The sequence below is a fragment of the Trachinotus anak genome, unplaced genomic scaffold (assembly GCF_046630095.1).
Source record: "Trachinotus anak isolate AG129_WGS33_773 ecotype Australia unplaced genomic scaffold, CSIRO_AGI_Tana_v1 ptg000007l, whole genome shotgun sequence".
NCBI classification, from domain to species: domain Eukaryota; kingdom Metazoa; phylum Chordata; class Actinopteri; order Carangiformes; family Carangidae; genus Trachinotus; species Trachinotus anak.
Genome location: NW_027273858.1, coordinates 12,318,539 through 12,333,566, shown reverse-complemented (window position 1 = coordinate 12,333,566; position 15,028 = coordinate 12,318,539). Strand labels below are relative to the sequence as shown.

Sequence of the window (15,028 nt, the reverse complement as noted above, 5' to 3'; positions counted from 1 at the left end):
CATACAGACATAACTAATGAAATCTTTCTTAAAAGAGAACAATACACCCACTTACTGATGAAATCCTTAATATTTATTAATAAATACTACTTATTTAAATTCAAGTTTGGTTTTAAAATAGCAAGTATGCAATGTGTGTAGGTGTGAATGTCAGTTGTAATCCATATGCCTATCACGTAAACTGTATTAGGATTGGGGGGCGTGGTTATGGTATTTATGATGTGTCTACAGTACGGTGGTTGCCATAAAAAATCTTTTGTAAGTCTTTTTTTATTGCTGAGCTGTTGCAACAACTTAAAATGCTGTTAAAGTATCTACAGGGGTTTGATCTAATAAAGTTTCTTCTAAGCATTTAAATCCCACATTTGTTTAAAATTGTGTTTCCAACTGATTATTTTTGAGTTCATAAGGAAGGAGTTCACCCTCTTAGAGTCCACCTTCTCATTTCTTTGCATTGTCCTCAAGTTCTTTTCTTTTTTACCTTTCCTGACATTTACCATTAATAGTTATCATCACATTGTTGTGAAGTAAAAACCATTTCAATTTGGTATCACTGACTCATTCTTCTCACATTGAGTGCGCTGTCTTCCTGACTCAGACCCTTGGCTAGTTCCTTAGCAACAAGCAGTATTTTTTTTTGAACCTGTAGTTCCCCCTGCCACCTATCTCCTACTCTCCTAATTCCAGCCAAAATTGGGACAAATATAGTTGAGGTCAAACTCAGGATAAACCTGCGATCTTCTTACAAGACTACTATCTGCTAATTTGTTACTCAGTGGGCTGAATGTCAGAAGTGCCACTACAAGTTAACACCCTTAATTAAAAATCATCCCTGACTGTAACATGAGCGAATGTGTGAACTGCTAATTTGCTCTAGGAGTGTATTGTTTTGTGTGTAAATGATAAACAGTAAATGCTAGATATCACAAAAATGTCTGTTTTAAATATGATCACAATTTATTGTATGTGTTTTTTTTTTTTTTTAACAAAGTTCAGATTCACCACACGGTCAAACTTTACAGATCTGGAATGTTCACAGATGGACTGATCCCACCGGGCCCTCTGCCGCTGGTTCACATTTTCAAATGCGATGTCTGCGCACTAATAATTTTGTCAGCACTTAAAAGCTGTAATTTGTTTATATGCGCACAACCAAAATACAAGCTAATCCTGGAGAGTGGAGTGCAGATAATGTGGCAATCAGTGAATTTATAGACACTATAATCAAAAACACAAATATGTTGTCTTTCTTTGCTGGTGAATCACAGAGCAGAGAGGCTCAAATGAAAAGTGGGGGCACCACTTATTATTCACTTTGCTTTCATTCTGGATGCTGTTCCTGTGCAACAGACAAACCCTGACCTGAGTCACGTCTCAGTGTTTTTATCCCCACTCTCCTCCTCCATGTTGGCTGGCTTGATACAAGATAATTAGGCTGTGCAGCATATACTGCTGAAACACTGCTTAGTCTCTCTTGACAGTTAAATGCACCTCAACATGGAGAAGGGCACCTTTGTTTTGTTTTTTTGTTTGTTTTGTTTTGTTTAAAAAAAAAAAAAAAAAAAAGAAAAGAAAAGTGTATACAGGCATCTCAAGCTAAATTTTAGAAAAATACATCATGCTGATTTTATTTCAAACTCCTCAGTGCAGCAGCAGGAAGTACCATTTTCTATTAGTTTGTTAGTGCCTCGATTTTTTCTAAGGATTTTTTTGACTGTGTCATGTAGCCTACAATGTAAGATATGAAATCCAGTTTTAAATATTAACATAATAACATGTCAGAGTCAATTTTCTAGTCAGTGGAAATAGTGGAGCCAGACAGTGACCATGACCACTATGGACTGAAGCCTGCATTGGCCATCACACACACCAATGCTTTCCAGATCAGTTTGTCCAATACTTAGTTTTATGTTCAAATACCTGCAAAACTAATGACATTTCCATCAGGCTTAGCCTCACTTGTACTTTCTTAGTGCAGTTTGCAAGGTTTAACACTGTTATTCACTCTTGCAACAAGTTAAAGTGAAGACAAGATGTTTTTTTTTTTTACATGTGCACAGTGTTCACATAGTGTTTTGGGTGTGTACTGATATTCCCTTTTGGTTTTCTACTCAAAAGTTATTCACCTATCTCTTTCTCTTTCAAATAAGGGGAATGTGCCACTATTTTGCTTACAACTTACTATAGGGAAATATTTTAGATAATATACTCAAATGTTAGGCACAAACATACTTAAACCTTCATGGAGTATTAACTTTTAAAACAGTTGTCAGATGTTCTTTTATGTATTGTATAGGTTATATATGTTAACTCCTGATGGTGAGCACTGATTTAACACTGCTGCCTATTACCTCTATTTGATTTACTGTGCTGCACCAAGCAGAAAAACACAGCAGACACGTGGTCTGTGAAAGTGAATACTGGTCTCAGACTTGCAGTAAAATTGTTTGCATCCACTCCTGACTTACAAATTTTAAACAAAGCCTATATTACAAACTGGGGCATGGAGTCTGAAAGACATGGGCATTACAAGTCTGGGAGAGGGCATTATGGGAAGTCTAGGATACAGAGTTTTTGGAGCCTGACCAATATTAGGGGTTAAAAGCCATGCATCAAATGTGACCATTGTTTTTTAAATCTGCATCTTGTGGTTCCCCCAACTTTATGAAAGTGCAGCATTACATTGCTGTAGTACTCTATCGAGAGTTGTTTCTTTTCATTGTCATAACATAGTGTACCTTTTGGGATATGTACAGGTTTTGTGTGAGTTTTTGATTTGGTGTCTCTCAGTTGTTTCTTCAGTGGAACATTCTTCCACTGCTCCTGTGCACTGTATTGCATAAACACACCAACCCAAATGCCTATTTTCTGTTTCAGGATTATTCTGCTTGCCTCTTGCAGCTCTTGCCAAGTGCTACAAGTCTATATTTTGCACAGACTGAAAAACAATGCTGTTCCTTTCTTTTTCTAAACTTAGCTTTTGCATGGAGAAATCCAGCTCAGTGAGTGTGGCAGTGCACATATTTGATACTAAAATGTGTTCAGGGCAGGAAAGGAGTGCTTTAAAATATCATAAATTACAGGTTGCTGATAACCCATTTAATAGTAATTCATTAGAGCAGTTAAACGGGGTAGTATGTCTGGAAATTGATTTTGCAATGTGATTTTGCCTTTAAAATCCACAAGTACAGCTACATTTGCTGGCTGAATAATCAGACTGTGGTTTATACTATAGTGTTGTAATTGGCATCTCAATCCTTGCCAGACTATTTCACAATAAAGACGAAACAAGACACATGACTAAACACTTTGCATATACACCTTTGCATGTGATGACATAATGAGGAACTGTTGTCACAAGTTAAAAACCAAACCACAGAATTCAGACAAACAAAGAAAACAGGCAGTTGACAGCAATCTGCTTAATCTAATGCAACTGAGTATGATACTAAAAAAAAAAAAAAAAAAATCATTTTTCATCAAGTATTTGTGGTAATTATTTAATTATTAAGGTGTGTACACCCCCCTCTGAACACCACAGCAACACCCACTCTGGTGAGGTGTTGCTCTGGAAATATATCTGTGAGTGTATGAAATAAGAATGTCAGCCCTGCTGAGTCATAACTGCATGTGCTGAGGGATCAAAACACAAGACGATGAGGTGCAACCAGCTCGACAGGTTCAGTGTGCAAGGTACGAAAAGCTGTCAACACACGGCAAGAAAATCTTCGCTCTTTGAGAACATATTCCGATCATTTACCACTTCACCTCCCCACGCGCCCCCGCTGAATCTCTCCCTGCTCCCTCCTTCCTTTTTATGAACCTTGTCGTGTACACTTAATGCGACCTGCCGTGTCAACCAGCTGTTCATATATCATCCGGTCCTCCCATAACAAACACACCCTGTAAATAAGAAATTCAAGGTGTTTGCTGGCCTGGTTGGTAGGGTTGGGTAGACCAGTGAAACCCAGTGTGAATTACTACATGTAAGCACCCCTTTCTAGCTGCTGTTTCCCCTCCTGTAAAGTAAGATTTGGATTTAGAAAAGACTTGTAAAATGTGGTGAAAAGGCAGCTTTGTTATCAACATGACAGTTGCCCGCCTCTCTGCACATTTAACACCACAAGCCACGGCGTAATCCTTCCGTGCCATTCAGGAAGACAGCCTCTATCTCTCTGACACAGAGACACATGCATGACAATTTGGCAGACTCATTTCTGAGGTGCCCACTTTGTCCAGACAGAGCACAGAGGCTCCGTTGTCCCACCCCAAGGACAGAGTGGCGGACTGTGCATCAGTAATAAGCCCAAACACAATAACAGGTTTCACAGAGAAAGAGCCGAGGCTTTAAGTCAACAGAGGATACAATTCCTCGTTTAATAAGTGAACCTCTCCCAACATACTGCACTGTGAGTGAAGGAGGTGTGGAGTTACAGTACTCAGCGTGATTCACTCGGGCCAGGATAGTCACACAGTCAACCACCCTTCATAAACTTGTTGAGCAACTTGAGTCTGCTGTAACAACTGTCCGCCTTAACGAGTTCACTGACAATTCAAAAATCTCACACTGCTGAATGGACTGAATTTAGTCTTGTACACTTGAGGTCTACTAGGAAAGCTAGACTAAATCTTTCCCCACGGCCAATCCAGACACTTGGTCTCTAAAACAAAAAGGCAGAAAGCTTGAGCACAACTGGAGAACAAGCTGGTTGCACAATTACACAACACACGCTGTTTGACCCAAATGTCTCTTTTTGAAAAACATGAACAATGTTACAAAGGCCGTATATTTCCATTCACAAAACATTTCACAAAGCTCCATCCCATTCTTTCCATAGGTGACGCTGAAACAGAGAAGACGAAAATGAGTAGACTGATGCAACTGTAGATTAAATATGAATCCATGGCCAGCAGCCTGTTAGCTTAGCTTAGCACAAAGAATGGGGACATGGGAAACAGCCAGTCCGGTTCTTTCCACTGATAACAAAACTAACAAAACAAGACATAACTTTCTGATTTATGGGTTTTGGAGGTGCTGGTAGGTGGGATTTGTTACCTTTAGGAGGAATCAGGCTACCTGTTTTTCTTTAAAGCTGCATAAATCTATTTATTCATTGGCCACATGGGGGCAGCTGGTTACATATGTACATGCGTCAAAGTTTCTTTGTGTGTCCACCCAATGAAGGAAAGTCCAATATCCACGCTCCTTTTAGCTCTATTTTGCTCTCCACCCCCTCCTGAGCAGAGTGTCTGGCTCTTCGGCCGCTCAATGCTCCACCACGCTGGTTGATACTTGCTTCAGTTTGCCTGCTGTGCTGGTTGTGCGGTCCAGAAAACCAAAACAAATTGAAAAGGTGTGGAGATGGGTCTGTCACTGCCAGCGGTGCCTTTCAATTACACTAAAGATGATTTAATAGAGCAACTCTAAATATGACATTTCAACAGCCATCATAATTATCCTAAGGTTGGTTTAATTTCCCAACCTGCTTCCTCCATCATCATCATCATCCTCCTCATCCTCCTCCTCCTCTCTGTAGTAATGCACAGCCCCTCGGTGCGTCCGCCTGCTCCGCCTGTCCTTTAAATTGATTTTTTTTTTTTTTTTTTTTTTTTTTCCTCCCTTGAATTTTTTTTTTCTCTCCATCTTAACGCGGAAGTCGGTGACGCACCACCACACACAGCTGCTCGGCGGGGGGAAAATGAAATAAACAAAACGTCGTCATTCGGTGCCAAACACAGCGGTGAGTGCCTTCATCTTTATTTTATTTTATTTTATTTGATTTTATGCGCGTGTGTGTGTGTCAGTCAGAATATGCACCAGCATTTGGTTCAGTGCAGCTATGCGTCCGTCCTCACTGAGGCTGCCGTGTCTCCGCGGCGCCTCTTGCTTTATTGAATCCAGCCGGAGGCGGCGGAGGCTCGGTCTGTCGGACGGACTGACGTGCGTCTGGACTGTGCTGGGATGTGATAGTATGAAAATTTGTTTGTTTTTTTTTTTGTTTGTTTGTTTGTTTGTTTGTTTGTTTTTTAATTTCCCGCTGTAGAAGCAGACCGTCGCTCCCTGGCGACCGTAGCCTGTTGTGATCAAGGTATGGAAAATCAGTTTCATGTGAGCGACTGATGCGCTCTGCAGCAAAAAAAAAAAAAAAAAAAAAAAAAAAAAGCAAAGCTATGCGTTTGTGTCAGCTGTCTGCTGTTTTTATAATGAATCTATTGCCAGGGTTTGTCCGTTCAGCATGTGTTTGCTTGTCATATTGACAACATCCGAGCAAAACCTCTGACAGTCAGTCTGCGGTGATGGGACACCAGGTCATGAGGATATTATCTGGCCCATCTCGTTCCGACGCGACTAAGCATTAGACCAGTGTCAGATATTTTTACAGTTTCTATCCATCGTTGCTGCTCCGGGTTGTTTTTCCTTTGCATCCTCGTAGGAAGAGATGAAAGGTCACAGTGCGATAAAGCAGTGGGTCTGTCCCCTCTGAGGTTATCATACTGGATCAATATTGATTGGGATGTAAATAGTCCACTTTGAATGATGTGCTACGGACGCAGCTTGTTTTGTCTCACGGAGCATTTGCCGCTGTATGTGACTTCAGGTCTGAGGCGCACTGTCCGGCCGGATATTTGCCCTGTTATGAGCCATAATGAAGCCAGACATAGCTTCACTGTTTCCACACGCCACAGCGGCCAAAAACCAAAATGAACAGCTATGATGCTGTGGCTGATAAATAGTAAGGTTATAGCTACAGCAATTGTTAATCGTTACACTGGCTGTCATATGACACTCTCTTCTCACTGCTGTAGGATCAGCTTTCCTCATACCTTACACTCCTGTCCTGTTGGGTGCCATACCTGCTGCAGTTCATGTATATTGCATTTGCAGTTTGTTTCATTTAAAAAAAAAAAAAAAAAAAAAAAAGATGCAAAGCGCTCCCTTATACTCGAAAGCTTTCAGTTCTCATTTCCCCCTGGTGCTTACTAGGAGGGCAAACCTTTCACTTCTCCTCATTCCAAGGCAGTAAGTTGGCATTAAGTCAAAAACATAAAACCACATAAAACCATCCGTGACATGATGCAGGCTTCGCTGAGGTGCTCAGCCATTGTCAAGGCAAGACGAAGAACCAGCTGCTTCTGTCTGTCCGTCTACATCACTGTAGCCTTTAGTTATGTCTCTGCCAGCGTTGTGGAGTATTGAGGGCTTGTTGTGATAAGATGCCTCATTGTACCGCTGGTATCTGTGGAGGGCACATGCATAAACTTGCAGATAACACAATGCTTATGCTCTGTGTTGTACTGCTGTGTAACTAATCCTGCCTCCTCACATGGGATTAGTGCATATAGTTTCCTTCTTTTCCACATAAACACTGTTTAAGCCTCTGACAGTGTTGTTTGAGAATAGTGATGGACGGTGGCCTCTTTGTAGGCAGGCGGTTGGAGCTCTAATCTTGGTTTCATACTTGAGCTGAACAAAAGAAAAATTGTAGCTTTGAGAAAGAAAAGTAATTGGAAATGCTTTTAATCTACCGTCGCAGGCAAAATAAAAAGCAAAAAGCCTTTTATTCATGAGCTACTTTCAACTTGTCAGTTTTCATGTTGAGTACACCGATATTTTATATTATTATTTGAATTGCAGCAATGATACCAGATACCAGGGATTGGATTGTTTTTCTTCATAGCAGACTGAGTTTTTTTTTTTTTTTTCTTTTTTCAAAAGTTTGACTCCAAAAGCTTTGACTGCACTTGCACCAACTTGTTATTTTCAGCGTGAAGTCCTTTGATATCTTCACATCAAACAATTAAAACAATCTGCTCCTCTCCCTCTATTGCCTTTTCTCATCCTGGTCCTCCTTCATTACCGGACTGACTACAGGGAGAAAGAGAAAGTAAAGCCATAATAATGGTTCCAAACCAGAGGAAGAGGGCGAGTGAGACCGAGCGTGTTAAGCTGCAAAGACTACAAGTGAGGGAGGGAGCCTGCAGTCCTAATGTACTCTGCCATTGTGCACTTGCAAATTAACTCATACTTGCTGTCTTCAGAGATTGGTTCTGAGGAAAGTAATTTGAGGGTGAAATGAATGCAATCAAAAGTATCTGAAGGCTCCGATAGTAGCTTTGTGCAAATTAACTGCCGTCATTGTTTGACACAATTGTATGTGATGGTGAAATGTGCCTGCTGAAGTATTTTAAAATAAGGAACAGAGGATGGGTTTGACAGCACCTATTGTGCTAATCCATAGTGCTTTCAGTAAAATTTAATTTAACAACAGCCAGAAACATTTTGACTTGCACAAGAGTTTCAGGGAAAAGACTTTTGGTTCTGCTTTATACAGGCCACATCTCCAAATGAGCAAATTCGTTTGTTTAAGGACTGGTCCCCCGAATCACATACGGCATGTTTCAAATGGAATAAAGCAGAAAAATGAAATATCTGTCAACTAATTTTGTACGCCCAACTGACTTTTTTTTTTTTTTTTTTTTTTTTTTTTAAAAAGGTTTTTAGGGGATATTTTATCAACTGATGTATAAAATATCAGACACTACTGAAAAATGTCCATCATGTTTCCCAGGACAAATGTATTGTTTTATCCGACCAACAGTCATAAAACCCAAAGATGTCAAATTTATTATCATAGAAGAAGAACAACACAAAGCCATGTAAGAACCTGGAACTAGTGATGTTTTGGGTTTTCTTCTGAAATTAACTTAATTGATTGCCAAGTCTCTCTCTCTCTCTCTCTCTCTCTCTCTCTCTCACTCTCATACACACACACACACACACACACACACTTCCCTTTTTGCTGTATTTCCCGTACATGAACTCAGTATTGTTGGGGGATGTGATGACTTTCTAATTAACCACATGACTTGTGATAGTTACTAAGCAGCATTATCAGTCCTGATATATATTCCAATTTCTATTTTGAATGTCAACCTGTTTCAAAATGGCACCTGCAGACATGGTTCTGTGACTCACACTGCATCGCTTTGTCAGCTGCTTACCCCTGTGTCCTCACTTTGGTGGTTAATCCTTTAAGAAAATATTGATTGCATTCTTCAAAGAGACAGGGAATGGATCCAGCCAACCAAAAAATCTGTCCTCATATGTATCCTGTTCCGTTTTACAGGAGTATGTGCGTATGTTTTTCAGGATGTGGGTTTTCCTGGTCTCCTGTGACTGTAAGAAAGCCGGTAATGTCAGTCATAACCTCGAATCATGAGACTTCCAGCTTTTTAGTTTTTGGATTGATCATCTGCTGAACTGATTAAAAGAATATTATCAATATTGCCACCTTATGATAGCAGCAAATGTACCACAAATCATCCAGTTCTGTGTAGGCTTTGTGCAGCCGTCCCACACTGCCTTTGTTATCTGATCCTGGACTATTTTGGAACGAGGTATGTCTCTCACTAGTCTTGTTGCATCAGCATCTGGCTGAGCTATAATGTAATAACATAATAAATGTATCATACTGTGTCATTGCTCTTTGCCTCCTGTGCACTAACTCAGTCCCGGCCTGCACTGCTACCGTGTCCCACTGTGGCCTGTCTTCGTCCTTAGGGACCAGAGTATTGATCCAATCTAATGACTTCCTCTTGTGGATGATGTCATACACCCTCATAAATTAAACTTGGCTGCAGAAATCCGAATGACAGTAGTTAAAAAAAACATAAGTGATAGCACAACAAGACCATGTTCATATTGATGTTTCTTACAAACCTTAAGCAGCCCTCTTCATTTAGACTTACAACCGTGTGTGTGTGTGTGTGTGTGTGTGTGTGTGTGTGTGCAATTGCCTATGTGTATGTTGCACGGCTGCAATGAAATCATAATGTAGGGGTTGAGAGAGGGGGAGCGCTTGACAGCTGCTATACATCAGCCGAGCAGAGGTGCTGGCTCAGCTGAATGGACCGTGGGATGGCACTGCAGCAGGTAGCAGGCTGTGGTTGATGATGTCATTAGGACTTTCACGATCTCCCAAGGTTTCTGTCGACATGTCCAATGAACCAAGAACAGAGTGTGGTGAAAGCAACCATAATGGTACTATATTTGTGTTTATGTGGACACAGTGCACATTTGTGCTAATGAAATGGTTTACACTAGTTGCTCAATTTACTTAGCTAAAAGTATTGCTGTCTACTTCAAGAGTCCTGCAATAAATTCTACCTTCATTAAGCTTATAAAATTCAGTTTTTGTTGAAGCTATTTTAGATGCAACCTTATGATCATTTTGGAGGCTGCAGGTTATGGCGCTGTTGAACTTTGATGTGTTTCTATTATTTTGTCCACCTCATGCATATCCACGAGGCTAGACTAACTAACACTTCATTTGGTGTTTTGGTGATGGACAGTCCAAAAGTTCGCACAGGTTTTTGACTAACCATTCACCAAACCCCTCCCCCAGACAGCAGTGGTCTAGTTGTAGCTTAGCAACTGTAACTAAGGCCTTTCATACTGTAGATTTGAAGAAGTGTACATGGGGCTGTATTAAGAGTGAGTGTAGAGGGTGGTGTTTAGTTTTTTTTTGTTGTTGTTCCAAAGACCAAAATAAAATAGGAGGGCAAAAGGAACCAAACATTACTTCCAAGGAGAACATCATAAACTAACTACATTAGTTTTGGTTACAGATAGCGTTACATAGACCCCGTCCATAACCAGCACATACACTGCTTTCTGTTTGCCCACAGTGTGAAAGCCTTCCTCAGTGCTGTCAGCGTGTTGGCTGATTTTAGCGGCCCAGTCCTACTCCTCATTGTACTCGTGGAATTTTACACACACAGCAGTCTCAACTAACATTACCCAGGATAGCGTTATGTTTGCCGAACACACACCTAAAAGCCTTCTCTGTTTTTCTTGTAACATCAAAAGTGAGTCAAACTGTTTGAAAATACAAACAAGGTCTGTTCTGCATTAGAAGAACAGTGTTGTTTCTTCATTTGTATTCATGCAGCTTTAGTCTTTTAGCACAATATTGTATATGTCGCCATCAAGTACATATTAAAGACCTCTTATACAAGGGTCTTATTTTAAAATAAGTCAGGTGGAAACATTAAAAAGTCAGTTGGATACAGGCTTTTTAACCCGCTCATTAACCTAACGTTACTGTAATTAGCCTGCTAACCTAGCAGCAGCTGATGAAATATGCTAGTGACAGTTTGCAAATGATCAATGAGGTTGAGATCTAGTGACCGCGGAGACCATAGCGTAAGATTCACATAATTTTCATACTCATAAAACCAGTGAATGACCCGCCACCCGTCTCTATGTGATTGGTGGACTGACTGACCGGACACATTACTTGCAGATAAGCAGTGTCGACAGCTCCGCAATACAGGAGCAACTATAAGATGAATGATGCGACTGTGTGGAAATGGGGATGGAAACTGTCTCTAGGTTACACATTAAGAGCTGAGGCTCGGTGTATTTTATTCATATAGATGTCTCAGTGTCTATCTGTCAGTTGCAGCGTGACTGCAGTATATTAGGATGTACTGTATAAAGTCACTCACATTAATCCAGACTGTTTGCGTGACAGGACATCAAATCATATTTATTATTTGTAGCTGTGTGACTGTAATGAATCAATCATGGCAAGCTAATGGAAAGTTTAGAATTGCTGGTGTATCGAACCTTACTGTTTTCCTGAACCTTGATCCATAATATTAAAGCTTATTCAAGCTTGAATTTAGTTTTTGTCCTCCAAACTAATGAAGTATTCTGCGTGCTGCTTTACATCACTATCAACTATTTTCTGCAGAGTATCATATTTGATTAGATTTCTGAGAGCCAGTCAGCCATCCATTTTCATTACTTTGGTTGTAGTGAAAAAATCAACTTGCAGAAACTTGTTTGGCAGGTAATCCATCACAGTGAACATGCCTCCCAAATTATTTTTTGTCAAAGCTTCAACTTTATTGATCCACAGTTGATTTGAGAAGTGTTTTTGTCTTCCGGTGCATTCATGTGGTGGTGATAGCCTGACAAACTCCCTGTTCACATTCACTGTTGCAAGTTTTTCGAGCAAATAAGAATCAGTATAATCATTTTGATAGCATCTAATCAAAACAGTGTGGTATCAGAAGGTTCTTTCTTCATCCAGACACATTAGAATTTGAAACAATAAACTTTGTTCACTCTAATTTATGATCCAGTGCAGGCGAGTTTCTAGTCTGTCTGAAAGAGGCATTTGGAAATCTAGACAAGTACGATATGCTAAACTGATCACTTGTGACCTTTCTGTCTAAATGCATTTCTTTTTTGCCACTGTCTGTCTCACTGATACTGTGCAGTAATGATTCATCATGTAGGCATCTCTAGAAAGTTTCTTTATTTACTTTTAAACATGCAGGATCAGCAACAGTGTTTTGTTTGGACTAACTGGAGGAAAAACTGGGTAATTGAGCAGCAGCAGCCACTGTGGCAGGGAAGACCAAAAAAAAAAAAAAGAGTTTAGATGTCATTGCATTTTAAACACCAATTGTCATGCGATTTCTGGGACGTACCGTGCAACTTGTGGAACTTTATATTTGGCTTTTTCTTTTGGAACAGTGTCAATCCACCACTCATGTGTAATTTGCTTGAGTGTTTATAAACGCTGTAGGTATAATCAACAGCCGAGTGAGTGCCTACTGTCATTTCATTATAAATATGACATTTATTTTTATTGATAATGACTTTTCTCTTGCTCCCCATCGATTGTTTCCTGCTGCTGCTGTTTGCTTTGCTGCTTGTAATTTTTACTTAATTGCAATCTCATCAAATAATGCATCCTTGTCAGAGACATTCTCCTGTTGCAGCGGCAAGAATAACTCCACCTCTACACTACTCTGCTTAAGAATACCCCATAATTCTTTGATCATTATGATTCAGTCCTGAGTGTGTTGCTATTGTTAATAGTGATTTAAATAATCAATCCATCCTGCTGTTGCTTGTACAAATTGGCTTTGCAGTCATTATGTGATGTAGTAGGTTTGAATTAGTTCTTAAAGCAGTAAACAAATATAATAATTGACAAATATGAATCCAGTGGAATGAATACAAGTTGCTGAGTGTGTAGAGCTGTTGAACCTGGTGTGGATGGTCACATGGACAGGTGCATATCTGTGTGTAGTTATGGGCAGGATGGGATAACTTTTTCTTTCTCTTGATGACCTTTAACTGTCCAGGGAGGGATTAAGCTGGATGTTCTCTGAGGTTTCAGGTTATGAAGCTGACATGACACCTGCTGTATGTGACGTTATTAGGAGTTTAGACAGACAAATGTGGTGACTGTGGCTATATGACCACAAGCTTTTCTTCTTCTTTTTAGCTTTTTGGCTTGAAGATATTCTGAGCTGAACTGCAGCTTTCTATTTGTATATGCAGTGTCATATGGTCAGACTGTGTGTTTGGTTTTGTCAGGATGTACAGACTTGAGGGTGGGTGATTTTGGAGCCACGGAAGTCTGATTATCCCAATTACACAAAGATGAGGTGTGCGTGTGGAGAACACTGGGTCTCTTTGTCAAAGCAACCTGGCATCTTCATTTGTTCTGTTACCTTGGAAATGAGTGCTGTGAGGGAAAAGGAGGAGGACGAGGGTCTAAATCAAGACATGTGTTGATGTGGCAGAGGCTGTGTGATGAAATAACAATAGATTAATTTTTAATAAAAATAAGTTGCTTTTCTTTTAGTGTGACATGGTGCCCAAACACTCAGAAGCAACTTGCAAGCACTTACTCAGAACTTGGTGTTAACAGTGTTTATTGACTTTTTAAAAAGTACTTGGGGAAATATTTTCCTTTTTATTAGATAAGAAGAATAGGGAGTTGACAGGAAATGAGGCATGAGACAAGGGGAGTGGATAACACTGAACAAAGGTCTCCAGCTGGACTTGAAACCAGAACATTGCTATTACATGATCTGCTTTTAAACCCCTAGGCCACAAGGATGAACTGAAACTTCTTTTTAACGAAGAAATAGTCCCTATAAAACTGGCGTGATACCAAATATGAGAAAATGTGCCTTATATGTTTTTATGTAATATTGGCAAACTGTCCTTTTAAAAATTAAGACTGATTCTCTGTCCACCAGTTTCAATATTAAGTTTTCCTGAATCAGATTTAGTGTCTGCATTTGTCCATTATGTTGCAGAGTGTATTTTCTGGTTAACTGCTGTGTAAATGACTGCTGGAGGCCAGTTCTCTACTGCTACCACTGCTTTTTGCTGCTGGTGGCCACTGAGTCAACCATCAGCAGACCAGCAGCCTCTCAAGCTGTCTCTCAGTGTGTGGTTTCCTGAGTTCATGCTCTAAGCACACAGACATGGGCGCACACACGCACACGCGCACGCGCGCACACACACACTTGACGTCTGCTAGTTCATGTAGCATGGTGGTGGGTTGTTACTACCTGCTGGTCCACAACTCATAGAGTCAAGTTATTCTGCTACGTAGAGGGGAGATAAACACGAGCCTGAGGGGTGGAGTGGTCATTGTGTTGGGAAGCACACACATATGAGTAACAGGCCTGTGTTTACCGGCAGAATCAGGCCAGTGCTTACGAAGAAAATGCTTTCAGTTTCTGTGCTGGTGGTGAGTTAGTTTTTCATTTCCTCATAGAAGTGGCCTCTTTTTCTTGAGTCTGAACATTAGTGTTGCCATCACACAGAATGCCAAAGCACTGTGTGAAAGCATTGTCTGTGTTGTCAGTAGCTTTGAGACTGTCAAGCTTTCAAACACTGAACAGCTGTAGCTGCCTGGAGAAATGGAGGCTGCATCCTGTTTTGAGCAGTCAGCGTTGTGTAATTTTTGGTGGCACTGAGCTTAGCAGTATTAATTACAGAAAAGCAGTGGGTGAATTCCTAAGACATGATCATCTCATATAACAGCAAGTACAAGGAAATGTGGAAACTATTTGGTAACACATTAGGTATGAAGTCAGCAGTGTGACTGGTCTCAGAAAATGACCATCTCAATTAGCAATCCCCCACTGTCAAAAAAAAAAAAAATTATTGCTGTGACTGGTCTTGTGATAATCTTCAGACACC

At 40.3% G+C, this 15,028-nt stretch overlaps 1 protein-coding gene across 2 annotated transcripts in view; it reads left to right on the top strand.

Moving 5' to 3' along the window:
- The first annotated feature begins 4,818 nt into the window (after window positions 1-4,818).
- The window catches only part of marchf8 (membrane-associated ring finger (C3HC4) 8), a 79,717-nt gene continuing 69,507 nt past the window's right edge, over window positions 4,819-15,028 (top strand). The window contains exon 1 of one of the 2 annotated variants that reach the window (XM_071480608.1): window positions 4,819-5,741. The gene's annotated coding sequence lies outside the window, so the exon portion shown is untranslated. The remainder of the gene's footprint in view (window positions 5,742-15,028) is intronic. The other variant, XM_071480607.1, reaches the window with a different exon arrangement.